We start from the raw sequence: 20901 nt of genomic DNA, 5'->3' as shown, positions 1-20901 counted from the left end.
TATGGTCAGCCAATAAACCTTGGAGCAGCTCTGCAGGACCGACTACATGACACATTCCAGCTTCAGTAGATGTTTATATATTGGCCAGGAAGCTCTTCTTCTCCAGTAGTGTCACAATGTTTAAAGTTTAACTTCCCAGATGACAGAAAGTAGAACATAGAGCAATACAGCACGGGAACGGGCCATTCAGCCCACAAAGTTCTGCCAAACCAGCTAAAAATCAAAAACCCAATCAAAAACCCAAACATTAATTCTTCCCAGCTACACTGTTGATCATTTCTCTCCACCTTCCTTACATCTATGTGCTTATCCAAATGTCTCTCAAATGCCTGTAATGTATTTGCCTCTACCACCATACCAGGCAGCACATTCCAGGCATCTATGACTCTCTGAGTAAAATACTTACTCCTCACATCACCTTTGAACCTACCCCCTCTCACCTTCAATGCATGCCCCCTGGTATTAGACAGTTCAATCCTGGGAAACAGATACTCTCTGTCCATTCTATCTATGCCTCTCATAATCTGATAAACCTCCATCACATCTACCCTCAGCTTCCGACACTCCAGAGAAACCCAAGCTTTTCCAGCCTCTCGTGACAGCACTCACCCTCTAAACCAGGCAGCATCTGGTAAGCCTCTTCTGCACCCTCTCCAAAGCTCCAAGATCCTTCTGATAATGGGGCATCCAAAACTGTATGCAATACTCCAAATGTCGTCTAACCAGAGTTTTATAATGTTGCAATGTAATCGCCTGACTTTTGAACTCAGTGCCTTGACTAATAAAAGTAAGCATTCCATAGGCCTGCTTAACCACCTTATCGATCCGTGTAGCCACTTTCAAAGAGCTATGAACTTGGATCCCAAAATCTCTCTGCTCAGCAACATGTGAAGGATTTTGCCCTTAACAGTGTCTTCTTGCACTGTGTCCTTGCATTTGCCCTACCAAGGTGCAAGGAGACACACTGCCTCCTTCAATAACCTGGGGTAAATCCCATAGGCCCTGGGGACTTATCTACCTCATACTCAATAGGAAGCCCAACATTTCCTCCTCCTTGACGTCTAAACACCCTAAAGTATTTATACACAGCACTGATCTGGTCATCCATATCCTTTTCCTTGGTAAATACTGAAGCAAAGTATTCATTAAGTACCTCACTCACATTATCTGCAATGAAGCAAATGTTTCCCCCTTTATCCTTGAGTGGTCCTACCCCCTCCCTAGCTATCCTCTTGTTCTTGATGTATGTGTAGACTGCCTTGGGATTCACCTCAATCCTACTTGCCGAGGACTTCTCATGGCCCCTCCTGGCCGTCCTAGTTCCCTGCTTTAGTTCTTTACTGGCTTCTTTACACTCCTCATGTGCTTCATTTGGTTCCAAGTTCCAAAGCTTTACATACTTTTCCCTTTTTCTTCTTAATAAATTAATCATCTCTCTGGACATCCAAAGTTCTCTTTTCTTTCCAACCCTGTCCTTCCTTCCAACAGGAACGTACCTTTCCTGTACTCTATGCAATTGATCTTTAAACACCCTCCACGTGTCTCATGTGGACTTGCCAGAAAAAGAGGTTTTCCCAATTAGCACTTCTTACTACCTACCTAATGCTCTCATAATTTGCCCTACTCCAATTCAAAATTCTCCCACAAGGACCATACCTATCCTTATTCGATAGCTATCATGAAAGTTAAGAAGTTGTGGTCACTGTTCCCGAACTGTTCATCCACAGAAGGGTCAGTCAGCTGCCCGAGCTCATTAACCAACACTGGGTCTAGTGTGGCCTCTCCTCTCATTGGACCATCCACATACTGATTTAAGAAAACTTTCTGGATCCACTTAACAAATTCAGCCCCATATAAACCCCTTACATTAAGAAGGTCCCAATTTATATTTGGGAAGTTGAAATCCCCCATGACAACAACCCTATTATTTTTACATATCTCTTTAATCTGATTACGTATCTGTTCCTCAATGTCCTGGTGCCTATTAGGGGGTCTGTAGCACAATCCCATCAGTGTAATTGCACCCTTTCCTTTTCACGAGTTCCATCCAAAGTGTTTGACTCCTCCATTATGTCTCACCTGAGTGCAGCTGTGGTTCTTCCTGATTAGTAATGCAACTCCCCCCACCCCCCAGCACTCTTTTACTGCCTCCTCTATTTTTCTAAAACTTTGAAAACCTGGTACATTAATCACCGATTCCTGCCCCTCTCTCAACCTAGTTTCAGTAATGGCAATGACATCGTAGTTCCATGCACTGATCCATAAGAGCATAAGACATAGGAGCAGATTAGGCCATTTGGCCCATCGCGCCTGCACCGCCATTCAATCATGGCTGATCCTTTATTCCCCTCCTCAGCCCCACTCCCCGGCCTTCTCCACACAACCTTTGATGCTGTGTCCAGTCAAGAATCTATCAATCTCCACCTTAAATACACCCAATGACTTGGCCTCCACAGCTGCCTGTGGTAACAAATTCCACAAGTTCACCACCCTCTGGCTAAAGAAATTTCTCTGCATCTCTGTTTTAAATGTACGCCCCTCTATCCTGAGGCTGCACCCTCTTGTCCTAGACTCCCCCACCACATCTTTCAACATTTGAAAGGTTTCAATGAGATTTCCCCCCATCCTTCTGAATTCCAGTGAGTACAGACCCAGAGCCATCAAACGTTCCTCGTATGATAACCCTTTCATTCTTGGAATCATTCTTGTGAACCTCCTCTGAACCTTCTCCAATGCCAGCACATCTTTTCTTAGATAAGAAGCCCCAGACTGTACACAATACTCAAGGTGAGGCCTCACAAGAGCCTTATAAAGCCTCAGTATCACATTCCTGCTCTTATATTCTAGGCCTCTTGAAATGAATGCCAACATTGCATTTGCCTTCCTCACCACCAATTCAACCTTCAAGTTAACTTTTAGGCTGTTCTGCGCAAGAACTCCCAAGTCCCTTCGCATTTCAGATTTTTGTATTTTCTCCCCATTCAGAAAAAAGTCTGCGCATTTATTTCTTCTACCAAAGTGCATGACCATACATTTTCCAACATTGTATTTCATTTGCCACTTTCTTGCCTATTCTCCTAATGTCTAAGTCCTTCTGCAGCCTACCTGTTTCCTCAATACTACCTGCCCCTCCATCAATCTTTGTATCATCTGCAAACTTGGCAACGAAGCCATCTATTCTATCACCCAAATCATTTATATACAGCATAAAAAGAAATGGTCCCAACACTAACCCCTGCAGTACACAACTAGTCACTGGCAGCCAACCAGAAAAGGATTCTTTTATTCCCACTCGCTGCCTCCTACTGATTAGCCAATGCTCTAACCATGCCAGTAACTTTCCTGTAATACCATGGGCTCTTAACTTGGTAAGCATTCTCATGTGTGGCACCTTGTCAAAGGCCTTCTGAAAATCCAAATATACAACATCCACTGCATCTCCTTTATCCATCCGACTTGTCATCTCCTCAAAGAATTCCAACAGGTTTGTCAGCCAAGACTTTCCCTTATGGAAGCCATGCTGACTTTGTCCTATCTTGTTCTGTGTCCCCAACCTCATCCTTAACAACTGACTCCAACATCTTCCCAACTACTGAGGTCAGACTAACTGGTTTATAATTTCCTTTCTGCAGCCTCCCTTCTTTCTTAAAGAGTGGAAGTTGCTTTCATATTTCATCTTTTCCCCCTCATGATTCTTTTAGTTGATTTCTGTAGGTTTTTAAAATCTTCCCAATCCTCTAACTTCCCGTGAATTTTTGCTTGTTGTATGCCCTCTGTTTTGCTTTTACAACAGCTTTGACTTCTCTTTTGAGCTACGGTTGTATTATTTTGCCATTTAAGCATTTCTTTGTTTTTGGAATATATCTAACCTGCACCTTCCTCATTTTTCCCAGAAACTCAAGCCATTGCTGCTCTTCTGTCATCCCTGCCAGCATCTCCTTCCAATTTACTTAGCCAACTCCTCTCTCATACCACTGTAATTTCCTTTACTCCACTGAAATATGTCAGACTTCACTTTCTCCCAATCAAATTTCAAATTGAACTCAGTCATATTGTGATCACTGGCTCCTAAAATTTCCTTTCCCTAATTGCCTCCAGTTCATTACATAATACCCAATTCAGTATAGCTGATCCCCTAGTAGGATCAATGACAAACTGCTCTGAAAAGCCATCCCTTAGGCATTCCTGACAGTCTGACTGCATGTTATCTTTGCTTTTTTACCATCCGTCCTATCCTGAGTCCCTTCACTCTGGTTCCCAAACCCCTGCCAAATTAGTTTAAAACCTCCCCAAAAGCTCTAACAAACCTGTTCATGAGAATATTACGCCCCCACCCCCACCCCCGGGTTCAGGTGCAACCTGTCCCTTTTGTACCTGTGCCAGAAGAGATCCCAATGAACCAAGAACCTGAAGCCCTACCCCCACAACAGCTTCTCAGCCACGCACTTATCTGCCAAATTATCCTGTTTCTATCCTCATTTGCGCATGGCACAGGAGAGGTCCTGCTTCCCAGCTTTCTGCCTAGCTCCCTGAATTCTCTCTTCAGGATATCTTTGCTTTTCCTTCCTATGTTATTGGTATCAATTCGTACCAAGACATGTGGCTGCTCTCCCTGCCCCTCCAAAATGCTCTAAGCTCATCACCCTTGCTCATAATACTCCTAGCATTAAAGTATAGACACGTCCAACTATCCGACCCATCATACCTGTTATTTCGATTTTGTCTGTCAATACTTTCCCCGACATCTACCTTCTGGTCCGATCCTTCCCTTACTGCCCTGGGGCTCCGGTTCCCAGCCCCTGCAAAACTGGTTTACACTCTCCGGAGGAACATCAGCAAACCTCCCGGCCAGGATATTGGTTCTCCTCCAGTTCAGTCGCAATCCGCAACCACTCCTTCATCTGTGCCATCACCCCGTTCCTAGCTGCACTAGCCCGTGGCACAGGGAGTAGTCCGGAGATTGCAACATGCTGATGAGACTATATTGCACTCCATTTTATCTGTGCGCCCCAACGGGCTACCAAGCATGAATGAAAACACAGAGACATTGGGTCGTACAACGTGGAAACTGTCACAACCGTGGACTCCGTTGCAGGGTCTATGGCCCAGCTGGCAGGCTGCACAGCAGATTCGGCAATTACGCTCGTGAATATGCACGTGTCAGCTAATTATTATTTTGTTACGGCATATTTAACTCCTTTCTGTTCGCTTGTCGAGAAGTCAGCAAAGCACAGCATCTGCTGCTTGCTTGCAGTCAGCCTTGCCTAAGGGAAGTGGACCATCAAGTTGACTGACGCTGAAGACTAGCGGTATGCCTTTTACATTCCTCTCAGCCACAGTGTTGGCATCTAGCTGTCCATTTGAGAGTTTCGGTTAACGGCACTGTTTGGCCTAGCGTTTATTGCTTTCTTTTCCCTTAAAATACATTTCACGTTAAAGTCTGTGAACGATCTACCCGCTTTAGTGTCGCTCCCTCTGCCCTTTGGCCACATCTGAACATTCTGACAGAAACAGGCCCTCTGGCCCAACTGGTTCGTGCTGACCAAGCTTGACCCGTTAGCCTGTACTTGGAGTAAATCCCTCTAAATCAGGTGTTCCCAACATGGGGTCCATAGGCCCCTTGCTTAATGGCGTAAGAAAGGACGGGAACCACTACTGTAAATCATTCCTTTCCGAGCACCCGTCCATTATAATTGTAGCTGCCCCTAGCACTTCCTCTGGCAGCTCATCCCAGACACCAGCCTCTGTGTCTGCTCAGGTCCCTTTCAAGCCATTTCTCACCTTAATTCCATATCCTCTGGTTTTTGACTGGGGGGGGTGGGGGGAGACTGCAAAGACAATTTACACCCTTCAAGATTTTCTAAGCTTCTGAGATCACCGCTCAGCCTCCATGTGTCAAAAGTGAGGAACGGTGGGAAAGAGGTGCACTTGTCTAGCCCCAACCCCAACCCAGGGAATTGCCAAACAGACTATGGAGCACAAACACGGGGAAAATCTGTAGATGCTGGAAATCCGAGCAACACACACAAAATGCTGGATTATGAAGTATATTCAAAATGTAATCACTTCTAAAGCAAGAGGTTTAGCAAGGAGGACGACTTTATCAGTAGGCAAGAAGCTGGTGACCTGGGCTGTGCCAGGTGGTATACCAGATTTATGGTATATCACAAGACTGCGTTCGGTGCTCCTGGTGTGGCCTCCTGCATATGGGTGAGACCTGATGTAGTTTGGGAAACTGCTTCGCTGAGCACCAATGCTTTGTCCACCAGAAGAAGTGGGATCTCCCAGTAGCCATCCATTTTAATTCCACTTCCCATTCCCATTCTGATAAGTCCATCCATGGCCTCCTCCACTGTCGTGATGAGGCCACACTTGGGTTGGAGGAGCAACACCTTCTAATCCGTTTGGGTAGCCTCCGATCTGATGGCATGAACATCGATTTCTCAAACCCCCAATACCCCCAACCCCACCCCCTCCTTCTCAATTTCCCATCCCCTTTCACCTCATCTCCTTGCTCGCCCATCGCCTCCCTCTGGTGCTCCTTCCCCCTTTTTCTTCCTTCCATGGCCTTGCCTCTTTCACCAATCACCTTCCCAGGGCTTTACTTCATCCCCCCCCCCCCCCCGTTTCACGTATCACCTGGTGCTTCTCTCTCCCCTCCCCCACCTTTTAAATCTACTCCTCAGCTTTTTCTCTCCAGTTCTGCCAAAGAGGTTCGGCCCAAAATGTTGACTGTACTTCTTTTATTCCCCACAAATGCTGCCTGGCCTGCTGAGTTCCTCCAGCATTTTGTGCATGTTGCTCGGATTTCCAGTGTCTGCAGATTTCCTCTTGTTTGTATACCACAGGGCCAATGCTCCCCTGGGTGCTAGGGATTTTGCACAGAATGGGCGGGAGGGAAGGCCAATGTCTCCAGGAGGGAAGTCGGGTAAAACTTGGATTGATATAGCAGCCTCTGTCCTGTCCACCCCTTGTCTCTGAATCGAGACTTGGCCTGGTTGCATTTGGCTTTCCCCTCTCAGCCAGTGTGGCCATCAGAGTGAATAATATCTCAGTTATTTAATTTCACTTCAGAGGGGCCGGCTGCTATATGACAAAGTGAAGTACCTCCGTGCAAGTCCTCAAGGAGCGATTGGGCAACACGAGAGCAGCATTGCCTCAGGGTCTGAAGTGCAAACAGTAAACCTTCCCCTCCGAGGTTCCTGCTGAGTAAGATCATATCTGCCTGATTCTGACAGGGCTTTCTACCATTTCTGCATTGCAGTCTCAGCATTGGATAAAACAATGAGCAGCGTGTCACAGAGCACATCCCTCTGCTCTGCACGTGTTCAACTCAAATCCAGAACAATTATCTTTAATGACAGTCTCTGCTGACTGAATGAAATTTGCCCACACACTACACCTCCCCCAGCAATTAATAACCGGCTATTCATACACAATATTCCGCCACCACTGTTCTGTGTGGAGTACTTGGGCTGTTGGAACGTGTCCACTGAAACACTTGCTGGAAAAATAAAGCTCTGCAGTACCAAAAACAAGTGAAATAAAGGTGAAGCAAAAGGCAAATATGGAAAATGTACCAGATTGTGCTGTTTCTCCAGTGTTTACCCAGCTTCAGTCGTAAATCCATTTGCTGGATCTCAGTCAAGATCTGACTCCTCGAACTCTCACTATGAACAAATCGCAATGCTCCCAGTGGGCACCGCCCCTTCTCAGCAACCCTTCCAGTGGGCACTGCCCTTTCTCAGCAACCCTTCCAGTGGGCACTGCCCTTTCTCAGCAACCCTTCCAGTGGGCACTGCTGTTTTTCCACTACTTCCAGTAGATACTGTTCTTCCTTGGCAATACTTCCAGTGAGCACTGGAGACATAATAGACTACAGATGCTGGAATCTGGAGCCATTAGGCCAGAAGGAATGCAGCAAAAGAAGCAAAACTTAATGGCCTGATGCCAGCCAGCACACTTGCTCACCCTGTCTGAATGCCCTGCTGCTTCTCCCTTCCCCCACCCCCCACCTCACAGACACACTCTCATCCCGCACAGGCACTTCTCATCTGTTATTGCTGCTTTGTCATATATCCATACCACCGCTTGCTTAATTATAGTGCCAGTAATGTTATGCTGTCTTACATAAATGTGCCCTTCACACTTCATGTCAACCTGTCAATCTCCAGTCCATACCACTCAGGGACTCGTGCGCATACTTGGTGACTGTATGTGCTGGATTTTAACTCTGTGTGCTGTTTGTGACCATGTGTCCTGTGTTTTCCAGAGGAACAAAGTTTCATTTAGCTGTACACACGCCTATGGTTGAATGACAATCAACCTGAACTTGAAAAACAAACTGCTGGAGGAACTCAGTGCGTTGAGCAGCACTTGTGGAGAAAGCTTCAGGGCAAGACGTCTCAGGTTGAGACCTCGCTCCACCACCAGTGTAGGGTCTGGGAATTGAGGTGTTGACAATTCTCTTTTCTCTACAGGTGATGCTCGACTCCTTGAGTTCCTCTGGGAGTTTGTTTCTTTTCCCCCCAATGGACACTGTCTTGCCTCAACAGGGAATGTATTATAGCATGACACAGATGGTAACGGACATTCCTTGAGGGCACAGCTTTAAGACCATAAGATATAGGAGCAGAATTAGGCTGTTTTTCGCTTTGAGTCTGCTCCACAATTTCATTATGGCTGACCCATTTTCCCTCTCAGTCCCAATCTGCTGCTTTCTGCCCATATCCCTTCACACCCTAATTAATCAAGAATCTATCAACCTCTGCCTTAAATATAGCCAATGATTTGGCCTCCATGGCTGCCTGTGGCAGTGAATTGCATAGATTCACCACCCTTTGGCTAAAGAAATTCCTCCTCATCTCCGTTCCAAAAGAAAACCCCTTTCTTCTGAGGCTGTGTCCTCTGGTCTTAGACTCTCCCAACAGAGGAAACATCCTCTCCACATCCACTCTATCAGGGCCTTTCCCATCAGGTTTCAATGAGGTCACCCCTCATTCTTCTGCATTCTAGTGAATACAGGCCCAGGGCCATCAAACACTCTTCATATGACAAGTCATTCAATCCTGGAATCACTTTGAACCCTCCCCAGTTTCAGCACATCTTTTCTTAGGCAAGGGGCCCAAAACTGTTCACAATAATCCAAGCGCATTATAAAGCATAAACATTACATCCTTGCTTTTATATTCTAGTCCTCTTGAAATCCCACACAAGGACTCCCAAGTCTCTTTGCACCTCAGATTTTTGAATTTTCTCTCCATTTAGAAAATAGTCTATGATTTTATTTCTTCTACCAAAGTGCATGACCATACACTTTCAAACACCGTATTCCATCTGCCACTCCTTTGCCCATTCTCCTAATTGGTCTAAGTCCTTCTGTAGCCTCTCTACTTCCTCAAAACTACCTGCCCCTTGATGTATCTTCATATCATCTGCAAACTTTGCCACAAAGCCATCAATTCCATCATCCAAATCATTAATATATAATGTAAAAAGAAGCGGTCCCAATACAGACCCCTATGGAACACCACTAGTCACCGGCAGCCAACCAGAAAAGGCTCACTTTATTCCCATTCTTTGCCTCCTGCCGATCAGCCATGGTTTAGCCATGGTTTAGCCATGTTAGTATCTTTCCCATAACACTATGCACTCTTAACTTGTTAAGCAGCCTTATGTGTGGCACCTTGTTAAAGGCCTTCTAAAAACCCATGTACACAACATCCACCAATTCTCCTTTGTCTATCCTGCTTGTTATTTCTTCAACGAATTCCAACAGATTTTTCAGGCAAGGTTTTCCCTTGAGGAAACCATGCTTACCACAACCTATTTTTATCATATGCCTCCATGTGCCCCATGACCACATACTTAACAACTGACTCCAACATTTTCCCAACCACTGAGATCAGACTAACTGGCATATAATTTCCTTTCTTCTGCTTCTCTCCCTTTTAAAAGAGTGGAGTGATATTTGCAATTTTCCAGTCCTTCAGAACCATTCCAGAATCTAGTGATTCTTGAAAGATCATTACTAATGCCTCCACAATCTCTTCAGCCATCTGTTTCAGAACCCTGGGTTGTACACCATCTGGTCCATGTGACTTGTCTACCTTCAGACCTTTCAGTTTCCCAAGAACCTTCTCCCCAGTAATGGCAACTTCACATACTTCTTCCCCGTGATGTTTTCAAACTTCCAGCATACTGCTAGTGTCTTCCACAGTGAAGACTGGTGCAAAATAGTTATTCAGTTCATCCGCCATTTCCTTGTTTCCCATTACTACCTGTTCAGCATCATTTTCCTGTGGTCCGATATCCACTCTCGCCTCTCTTTTACACTTTATGTATCTGAAGAAACTTTTGGTATCCTCTTTAATATTATTGGCTAGCTTACCATTGAATTCCATTTTTTAGTTGCCTTCTGTTGGTTTTTTAAAGCTTCCCAATTTCTCACTAATTTTTGCTCTATTATATACCCTTTCTTTGGCTTTTATGTTGGCTTTCACTTCCCTTCTTAGCCATGGCTGGGTCACCTTGCTTTTAGAATACTTCTTCCTCATTGAGATGTATATATCCTGTGCCTTCCCAATTGCTTTCAGAAATTTCAACCACTGCTGCTCTACCATCATCCTTGCCACTGTTCTTTTCCAGTCAATTCCGGTTAGTTCCTTTCTTATGCCTCTGTAACTTCCTTTACTCTACTGTAATACTGATACATCTGACGTTAGCTTCTCCTTCTCAAATTGCAGGGTGAATTCGATCATATTATGACCACATTCCCCTCAGAGTTCCTTTACCTGAAGCTCTCTAATCAATTCTGGTTCATTGCACAACACCCAGTCCAGAAGAGCTGATCCCCTAGTGGGCTACTCCTTGAGCTGCTTTAAAAAACCATCTCATAGGCATTTAAGAAATTCCCCAACTTGGGATCCAGTACCAACCTGCATATTGAAATCCCTCATGACTATTGTACATTGCCCTTTTGTCAAGCATTTTCTATCTCCTGTTGTAATTTGTAGATCACATCCTTACTACTGTTTGGGGTCTGTATACAACTCCTAAAAGGGTCTTCTTATGCTTGCAGTTACTTAGCTTGACCCACAATGATCCAATACCTTCCAACCCTATGCTACCTCTTTCTATTGATCTGATTTCAATTTTTACCAGAAGAGCCACACCACCCTCTCTGCCTTCCTGTCTGTCCTTTCAATACACTGTGTATCCTTGGACGTTAAGCTCCCAGCTGTAATCTTCTTTCAACCGTGATTCAGTGATGTCCACGTCATACATGCCGTTGTGGTGAAAGGGGGAAAAGAGGGCATTTGAAGGAGATGTGTGTGCAAGAATATTTTTTTCACACACACACACACACACACACACACACACACACACACACACACAGTGGTGATGCCTCAGATGGGTTGCCAGGGGAGGAGGTGGTAGTAGATACAATAGCAATGTTTTAGAAGCATTTAGGCAGGCACATGATCAGTCAGGAAATGGAGGGATACTGACCATGTGCAGTTTAAATTGGCTTTCTTTTCAGCACAGCCACCATAGGCTGAAAGACCTGTTCCTGTATTCTACTATTCTATAGTATCACACAGAACACAGCAGGTCAGTAGAATCTATGGAAAGGAATAAACTGTCAATATTTCGGGCAGAGACCTTTCATCAGAGCTCCTATGTTTTGTTCTATGCTCTATCCCAATGCCAGAGGCTGAAGCTGTCAGTCGGGTTTCCCAATACCCGAATGGAAAGTATTTCACTTCACCCAATACCATACATGGGGAGACAGGATGAACGGGCCAGGAGCCATCAGTACCCAACTGGACGCTGACGCTGGGTTGTTGGATAGCTTTGCTGGGACACAGTAGTTGGAGGGGATGAAGAGCAGGAACTTTGCAGCAACAGAGGTACCAGGAAGAGAAGCTCTGGTAGGCAGATTATCTGATGGCGCTGGATGAACGTCAATGGAACCTCAGGCAATGGCCGTGGGGAGGCAGCGAACGGGAGATATTGTCAACCACCAGTAGTCAGGACGAGAGGAACAACCAGGGACAGATGATCACTGTCACAAACCTCGTATCACTAGTAACTACTAATGAATGCGGAGCTTAGGAGGGTTAATGGCGCCTAACGGCGACTCCTTTGCATGCATCTTTGGAAACAGCTCTATTTCAATCTTTAATATCTCTATTTATCCCTTTCAGGGTTCGTCTGAAGACCCTGACCTGGAGTCACATACTGACTATGGTTCTATGCGGGAATGGGACTGGCTCTCAGGGTTTCATGACTGGACGTTATTCAGTACGCCAAGGGCTTGGCCTAAGAGCTCCGCACACCTTCGGAGGACCGAGTTTTCGTGGCTGTGGAGACCGGGGGAATTGGAAGTTGGTGTCCGAGCAGAAGACTTTTGTGTCATGGGAGATGGAAGGTCTCTGGTTGTGTGCCCAGAGACACGCGATCTTTGGGCGCAGAGCTCAGAAAAAGTGACGCAACAGACTTTTAACATCGTAAACCAGTGAGTTGTTTGTTGTGACTCCCCTCTCGCTGTGAAACGGAGACACCTCTTTCTCCCTTATTAGGGAGAGAGAGAGCTTGTGGTATGCTGAATACTGGGTGAACAATGTAGTCTTTGGGGTACTGCAAGTCCGTGTCTTTGTTGCTGCTTTGCTCATGCGTGAGTGCTCGGTGGTGGGTGCTGATGCTTTGTTTTGCTGATGGGGGGAGGAGGGATTGTTGCTTTGCTGCCGCTTACACGCGGGAAGGAGGGGACCTTGGGGTCCTAACATTTAACTGTCATTCATTCTTTGGGGGCACTCCTCTGCTTTCATGGATGGTTGTGAAGAAAAAGCATTTCAGGATGTATATCGTATACATTTCTCTGACATTAGATGTACCTTTGAACCCTGCTGAGGTTGTGGGGACAGGAGCCCTCAGTGGCATTGCTGCCTTCAAATCAACAGCCACATTTTATTCATTAGAACAGCGAGCAGAGTTAATAGATAGTGACTGTGTTGACTTGAGGACTGCACTTGATCAACGTAAACACTTCATCTTTCCCCGTGACGGATTTCTGGACATTGGGAGAATGGAGGAAGATGGGGGTAGTGCAGTACGGGGCCCTGAATTGGAATTCTAGCCATAATCTTAATGAATAGTGGAGCTCTCTCAAAGGGCAAAATGGCTTGGTCCTGCCCCTATTTTGTTCTTAAATTCTAAGATTATGACACTACAATGTATTGTTGAAGGGATCGAATTCAGTCCCAGTATTTGGAATGACGTGACCCTCTCGGCACTGAACAACACTAACATCAGCAAGAGTCACATTTTTACAATGTACAACCTCAGGCTGTGTTACTTCTGTCCTGTTTTAAATTTTAAATGTTGGTGTTGTACCTGCAGTGCATTCCATATAGATGCGACCCTCTCTAAACAAGTTGTTCTCTCAAATTCCTGTTGAAATTTCCTTCTCACTTTAAACTGGTGTCCTCTAGTTCTTAGTCTCCCCTACTCTGGACGGAAGCCTGTGTATTCACCCTGTTGATGCCACGCATGTTTGTATACAGCTCAAGAACATCTCTCTTCAAACTTCTACGCTCCAAGGTGAGGTCTTACCCTGTCCAATCTCTCCCTGTGACTCAGTACCTTGAGTCTTGGGAACATTCTCAACATCTTTTCTGCATGCTTTGCAGCTTAATGCCATCTTTCCGATTGTGGGGTGACCAAAATTAAAAGCAATACTTCCAACTTCTAAACTCAACATCTGCAGCATTTTGCTTGTGGACCACCTTCCTGTCTTGGTGTTACTTGGGAGCCAAAGAATTTAATCGCTGGAATGGTGCTGCTCTGGAACCCAGCATCAACTCTCTCCTGTGCTGACTGTTGAAAGGACTGGATAAGGTGGGCATGCAGAGGATGTTTCCTCTGGTGAGGCTATCCAGAACCAGAGGGCACGGCCTCAAAACTGAGGGGTGACCATTTAGAACAGAAGTAAAGAGGATTTATTTTAGCCAAAGAGTGGTGAATCTGTGGAATGCTCTGTCACAGACTATGGTGCAGGACAATTCCGTGGGTATATTAAAAGCAGAAGTTGATAGATTCCTGATTGATTGGGGCATCAAGGGATATGGTGAGAGGGCAGTTGTATGGGGTTGAATGGAATCCTGGATCACCCATGATGAAATGGCAGAGTGGACTCGATGGGCTGAATGGCCTAATTTTGCTCCTGTACCTTATGCTCTTACATATCAAGAAAAAAATGAAGATATTGCATTATTGTACGTATGACCATAGCCATATTGAAAGGACTAGACAGACCAAACATAGAGAGTATGTTTCCAATAGTGTGGGGGGTGGTAGGGACAGTAGTCTAGGACCAGGTCCCACAGCCTCAGATTATCAAGACTTCAGAAAAGAGAGGAGGAGGCATTTCTTTAGTCAGAGGATGGTGAATCTGTGGAATGAATTGTCACAGATGGCAGTGGAGGCCAAGTTTTTGGGTTTATTCAAAGCGGAGGTTGATAGATTCTTGATTAGTAGGGGCATCAGAGGCAATGTGGAGAAGGCAGGAGAATGGGGTTGAGAGGGAAAATGGATCAGTCATGATGGAATGGCGGAGAAGACTCGATGTGCTAAATGGTTTAATTCTGCTCCCATGTACTGTATGTCTCACGGTCTTCTGGTCTTAAGAAAGCTGGAGGAATTTTGATACTGCCTGCATGTTAATAGGCTTTATCAACATTTAAATGGGAAGCAATGTTAAAGCTCCATGCAGCAGCTGGAAAGATTCAGTTATTTTGTAAGCAATGGAGCACAACATTAATCTAATAGAGAATGATCATCTGCGTTCCAGAACCAGCGAATTTATCACAGTATCTATCACTTGCTTCCATAATACTAGCATGGACAGGAGGGTCTCATCCACATTTATGAATGTTCTCTTTGGGGAGTTGTAAAGGGTAGCGGGCATCAAGAAGGAAAGGATTAATGAACACAAGTCAGTATAGGAGTGAGCTGCATATCGGACTACCTGCGATGAAAGGTCTTCAGATTTATTCAGTGCGCAGACACTATAGTAGATTCACAGGTATACATCTCCAGGGACAGCATATCTTTCATGGAGCAGTGCAACACAGCACTGGCCCTTTGGCCCATGATATTGTGCCAACCTTTTAACTCTCTTCAAGGTGAATCTAACCCTTCCCTCCCACAAAACCCTCCGCATGAGTTTTTTCATTCATGTGCCTATCTAAGGGTCTCTTAATTCTCCTTAATGCATCTGCCTCCACCATCACCCCAGGCAAGGTGTTCAAAGTACGGTCCACTCTCCGTGTAAAAACATCCCCTGAAACTGAGTTACACTATCTGTGCCGTGTGTGATAGAAGAGTCAAATTGGAGGCAGTAAAATCCTGCAACCTACCAATCACAGCAGCTATTACAGAGACTTGGATCCAAAGTGGGAATCTACCTCTGACATCCCCTCTGACAACACCTGAAAGTTATGCCCCCTTGTATTAGCCAGTCCTGCCCTTGGAAGATGTTTCTAGACATCCACTAAGTGAATGCTTCTTATTGTCTTAAACATCTCCATCAACTCAGCTCTCATCTTCCTCCTTACCAATGATGTGGGGGATACCATTATGTAGACCTTCCCTAACCTGTATGTATTTCTCTTAAATACTTAGGTTCATTTTCCACTACCATATGTGATAATGAAGCCTCCTATTTGTATTCCTTATGTAAAGAGTTGGGAAGAAGTCTTGCACATGTGAGAAATTGGTTTCCTAATTCTTATTATTTCACTCTTCCGGTCAATTAATTCTGTGTTATTTAAAATCCTCTAAATAGTGTTCTTTTTTCATATACACACAGTAGCCATTTTATTAGGTACACCTGCACCTGCCCATTATTGCAAATATCTAATCAGCTAATTGTGTGGCAGCAATTCAAAACATAAAAGCATGCAGACATGGTCAAGAGATTTAGCTCAGACTAAACATTAGAACGGTGATCTAAGTGACTTTGACCATGGAATGATTGCTGGTGCCAGACAGGGTGGTTTGAGTATCTCCAAAACTGCTGATCTCCTGGGATGGTGCAAAAACAAAAAGGAAAACATCTAGGGATGGGCAGTTCTGTGGGCAAAAACACTTTGTTAATGCGAGAGGTCAGAGGAGATTAAGCTGACAGGAAGGTGACAGTAACTCAAATACCCATGCGTTACAACAGTGGTGTGCAGAAGAGCATCTCTGAATGCACAATATGTGGAATTTTGAAGTGGATGGGCTACAGCAGGAGAAGACCATGAACATGCCCTCAGTGCTCACTTTACTAGGGACAGGAGTGCCCATTTCACTGCCTCATTTGCAAATTTCTTCCTTCAGCTCCTTTCTAACTTGTGGATCATCATTCTTATTGCTATTACTCCTTCAATGTCTATATTCTCTTCATCTCATTTAGGTTACCCAGCGACTACCTGAGTGTTTCCTTGTCTCATTGCCTTCCTTTGTACAGACTGTCCACCAGTGCTTTACTCCATCTTTCTGCAATAGTTTGCAGGTTCTGCGGTGTTTATTCCCACTTTGGATCCAAGTCTCAGTAATAGCTGCTGTGATTGGAAGGTTGCAAGATTTTACTGCCTCCAATTTGACTCTTCTATTACACACAGTACAGATAGCGTAACTCAGTTTAATAGCAGTTCTCCTTTGTGTTCATTTTTAATTATCTTTTTATCACCCTCATGCTGGAGCTCACATTATCTAAAAGAACATAAGAACATAAGAAATAGGAGCAGGAGTCGGCCACCTGGCCCTTCGAGCCTGCTCTGCCATTCAATAAGATCATGCCTAATCTGGCCATGGACTCATCTCCACCTACCTGCCTTTTCCCCATAACTCCTAATTCCCCTACTATGCAAAAACCTATCCAACCTTGTCTTAAATATATTTACTGAGGTAGCCTCCTGCTTCATCGGGCAGAGAATTCCAGTTCAATTGTGCAAGTTTTTTTGTTAGTGTCGTTTAGGAGAATGGGCATCGCACTAAAATGTTCCTTCCTTCTGCTGTACTAGCTTGGTCATTTGGAGTGATTTCTGGGTCAGGTCAGTTGTTTCTCCTCCTGAGCCATGCTATGGGGAGCTGGGACTCCCTGGGTTGGGCATCTGCAATTCGGTTCTCCATGTGATATTCTCAGCATTGAACTGTCTGACCCAACGAGGCTGCGCTCTTCTCCACCCCCTCAATGTGGATTGCTGCTCGTCACCCCGCCCCTCTCATGGAGTCAGTGAAACAACACAGAAACAGGCCTTTCTGTCCATCTCACCCATGCCAACAAGGTGTCTGCCTCAGCTAGCCTCACTTACCTGACTTTGGCTCACACCCCTCTAAACCAGGGGTTCCCAACCTGGGATCCATGTAATGGCATAAAAAAGGTTGGGAACTGCTGCTTTAAGCCTTTCCTTTTCCATGCGTCTGTCCAAATGTCCTTTAAATGTTGTCAGCGTACCCTGCCTCAACCACTTCCTCTGGCAGCTTGTTCTATATGGCCACCACCCTCTCTGTGAAGAAGTGGCCCCTCACGTCCTTTTTAAATCTTTCCTCCCTCATCTTAAAACGATGCCCTCTAGGGATAGCCTCACCAAGCCTGGGAAAAAGTCTGTGACCTTCATCTTGTGTATATCCCTCATGATTTTCTATACCTCTGTAAGGTCACCCCTTAGCCGTCTGCTCTCCAGGGAAATCAGTCCCAATCCAGCCTGCCCTTGCACATCAAGCTCTCCAGTCCTGATTATATCCTTAGCAATCTTTTCTGCACCTTTTCCAGCTTTACGACAATCCTCCTTATCGCTGGGCAACCATATCTGCACACAATAGTCAAGTGCAAGAGTCCAAAAGCAGAGCAGTTTGATTCCCCCAATTCAGGCACAATAGTTCAATTCCTGACGCTGACTGTGAGGAATTTGTAAGTACGTTCTCCCCAAGACCGCGTGGTTTTCCTCTGCATGCTGCAGTTTCCAAAGGCGCACGGTTAGGGTTAGTAAGCAATGGACGTGCTTTGTTAGTGCCAGAAGTATGGCAACACAATCCCCACTGGTCTGATCTGATGCAAACAGTGCATTTCACTGCATGTGACAAATAAAGCTAATGTTTACTTGTAAGTATGGTCTCACCAACACCTTGTACAACTATAACATGATGTCCCGACAATACTGGATGCCTTGGTTGACAAAGGCAAGTGTGTCAAATGCCTCCTTCACAGCCTGTTACCTGTGTCACTGCTTTTCACTATGGTGTACCTGCACGCTGGGTCTCTGTCCTGCAATAAGACCCCGGGCTCTACCACTAGTTTACTTTCCCCTCGCAATACACACAAGCTCCCACACACAGGACTCCCCACACTCCGCAAATTCCACTTTTCTTCCCACCATGATGGCCCAGCAGCTTAACGCAGCCGTGTGTCAAAGGCTCGGTGTGGGAAAGTGCACACTTGCTGTCCCAGTCTCTGGGTGGGAAGGGCAGGGGGACTGGTGCCTGGAGGAGAGGGACAGGCACAGGCTGCGTTGAGCTGCTGGACTACCCTCATGCTTTCATCATGTTCCTGGCTCTTTACGGGCCCTCCCTTCAGCCTGACCTCTCTGTCCTCCTCCCCTGTTTTGTTCATGCTTTGGCTTTTTAAAAATTTCTTGTCCCCTATTTGACCGGTTTAAAGACTCTGCCACTTGGTTCCCTGGTTCGTGTGGCACCTGCCTCCTTCCTACACTGGTACAAGGGCACAGAGCGTACCAACTTGTCTGAACTTAATGTTTGAATGGAGACTTAAGCGCCATGCTGAATCAGGAAGGTCAGTTACGGGCTGAATCGAGGTGGTGAAGTTCAGGCCCCAGAGCACATTGAGGTGATTGAACCCAATGTTTGGTTGTCAATTCAGTCATCGGTCCAGATTGAGAAAGGTCAAGGTGTCAGGACTCTCTTCTGGACTTCAGTTCAGGATGCTATTCGCTTGCGTTTTCTTTTCCCTGCACATTGGGCATACGTCGGTCTTCATTTTATAGGGGTTCTTTTTTTTATGGTTCTTTTTATACGGGCATGATAGATGTTTTTCTCTCTACGCATTTGCTGTTTGGCGGTCTTTTTTATAAATGGGTATTTTGCGTTTTTTTGTTTCGAGGCTGCCTGTTGGGAGGCAAATCTGAAGGTTGTATGATGTATACATACTTTGATAATAAATGTTTTTTGAACTTTGAACATACTGTGAAGACCCATGCATACATTCTCCTGATCTGACTGCCCTTCCCTCGCCAGTAATCCAGATGTCATATCCTTGAATGCCACATTTTATTTCAGAAACTCATTCCTGAAATTCTCTCTGTACTTGGGATTGTACTTGTGTTGTCCTTCTCCCCCTCCCCTTCCAAATTTCCCTCCTGTAGTGCTGTCTGGATTAGAGAGTTTCGGCTTTAGTAAAGGAGGATGAGAGGTGACCTGATAGAGGCATAAATCGAGTGGACAGCCAGGTTGGAAATGGCTAATAAGTGAGGGCATAACTTGAAGATGATTGTAGAAATGCGTAGGGGAGATGTCAGAGATAAGTTCTTTACACAGGGAGTGATGGGTGCGTGGAACGCGCTGCCAGGGGTGGTGGTAGAGGCAGATACATTAGGGACATCGAAGAGACTCTAGGTGGGCACGTGGGTGACAGGAAAATGAAGGGCTGTGTTGGAGAGGTTGATCTTGGAGTACAATAAAAGGTCGACACAACACCATGGGCTGAAGGGTCTGTACTGTGTTGTAATATTGAATGTTCTGTGTAATCTGAGTTTGTTTGGGCCCTCTGATCCTTCTCTATGAAAACACAACAGCTGGCGTACAGGAATATATAAAGTAGAAGCAGGAATGGGCATTCAGCCCATCGTGCTTGTTCAATAAGACCTTGGCTGCTCTTTTACCTCAGCAATATTCTAACTCCATATCAATCAGTTCCCCAAATATCCAAAAATTTATCCATCTCTGTATCGACTATATTCAGCAATTGAACCTCTCAGAGAACTCCCTGGGTGAACTGAACCAGTCTGGATTTGTTTCATGAGAACAGGCCCTCCAGCACACAATGTCGTGTCGACCCTTTAACCTACACTAATATCAGTCTAACACTTCCCTCCCACATAGGCATCCACTTTTCTTTCTTCCACATGCCTAGGTAAGAGTTTCTTCAATATCTGCCTCTATCATCACCCTTGGCAGTGTGTACCACTGAACTACCACATGCTGTGTAAAAAAATAAATAAATTTACCTCTGACATCCCCCCACCCCCCCCCCCCACAGTTTTCTCCAATCACCTTAAAGTTATGATCCCACATATTAGCTATTTCCACTCTGGGGGAAAAATGTCTCTGGCTGACTATTTTATAAATGCCTCTTATCATCTTGTACATCTCTATCAAGTCACCTTCAGTCCAACAAGAAAAACCCTGGCTTGTTCAACCTACCTTCATAAGACATGCTCTCTGATCCAGGCAGCATCCTGTTAAATCTCTTCTGTACCATCTCTACAGCATCCACATCCTTCCTATACTAATCTCCCACATCTTGCACTAGGGATACACCACTGACCTGGGATCCAGCTGGGCACTAATAGATAAGAGAGAAACCTGACTGAAATATCAACCGAGCCTCAGCCTCTCCTTGCCAGAGCCTCTTGAGCCAATTCCTCAAGCTTCTCCACTCCAACCCTGTCTCTGCTTAAACCCACCATTCTTCCTATTGGCCCTTTCCAAAGGGCCTATTAACCCAAATGATCTCAATCTCTGCGGAAAGTCCCGATTGGCCCAGCTCGCTTTCTAAATCTGGCACTCAAAAACTGCACAAGCCTCTGTCTCCGCGATCTCATCCTTCTCAGAAAG

General features: G+C 45.3%; 1 protein-coding gene across 2 annotated transcripts in view; it reads right to left on the bottom strand.

Annotated features, from left to right (window-relative positions):
* Positions 1 to 20901, bottom strand: part of LOC134350169 (synapse differentiation-inducing gene protein 1) — a 178107-nt gene that overhangs the window by 21494 nt on the left and 135712 nt on the right. The window lies entirely within an intron of this gene.

The sequence above is a fragment of the Mobula hypostoma genome, chromosome 8 (assembly GCF_963921235.1).
Source record: "Mobula hypostoma chromosome 8, sMobHyp1.1, whole genome shotgun sequence".
NCBI lineage: Eukaryota > Metazoa > Chordata > Chondrichthyes > Myliobatiformes > Myliobatidae > Mobula > Mobula hypostoma.
Note: the sequence above shows the minus strand (reverse complement) of the source record. Positions and strands in the feature narration are given on the sequence as shown.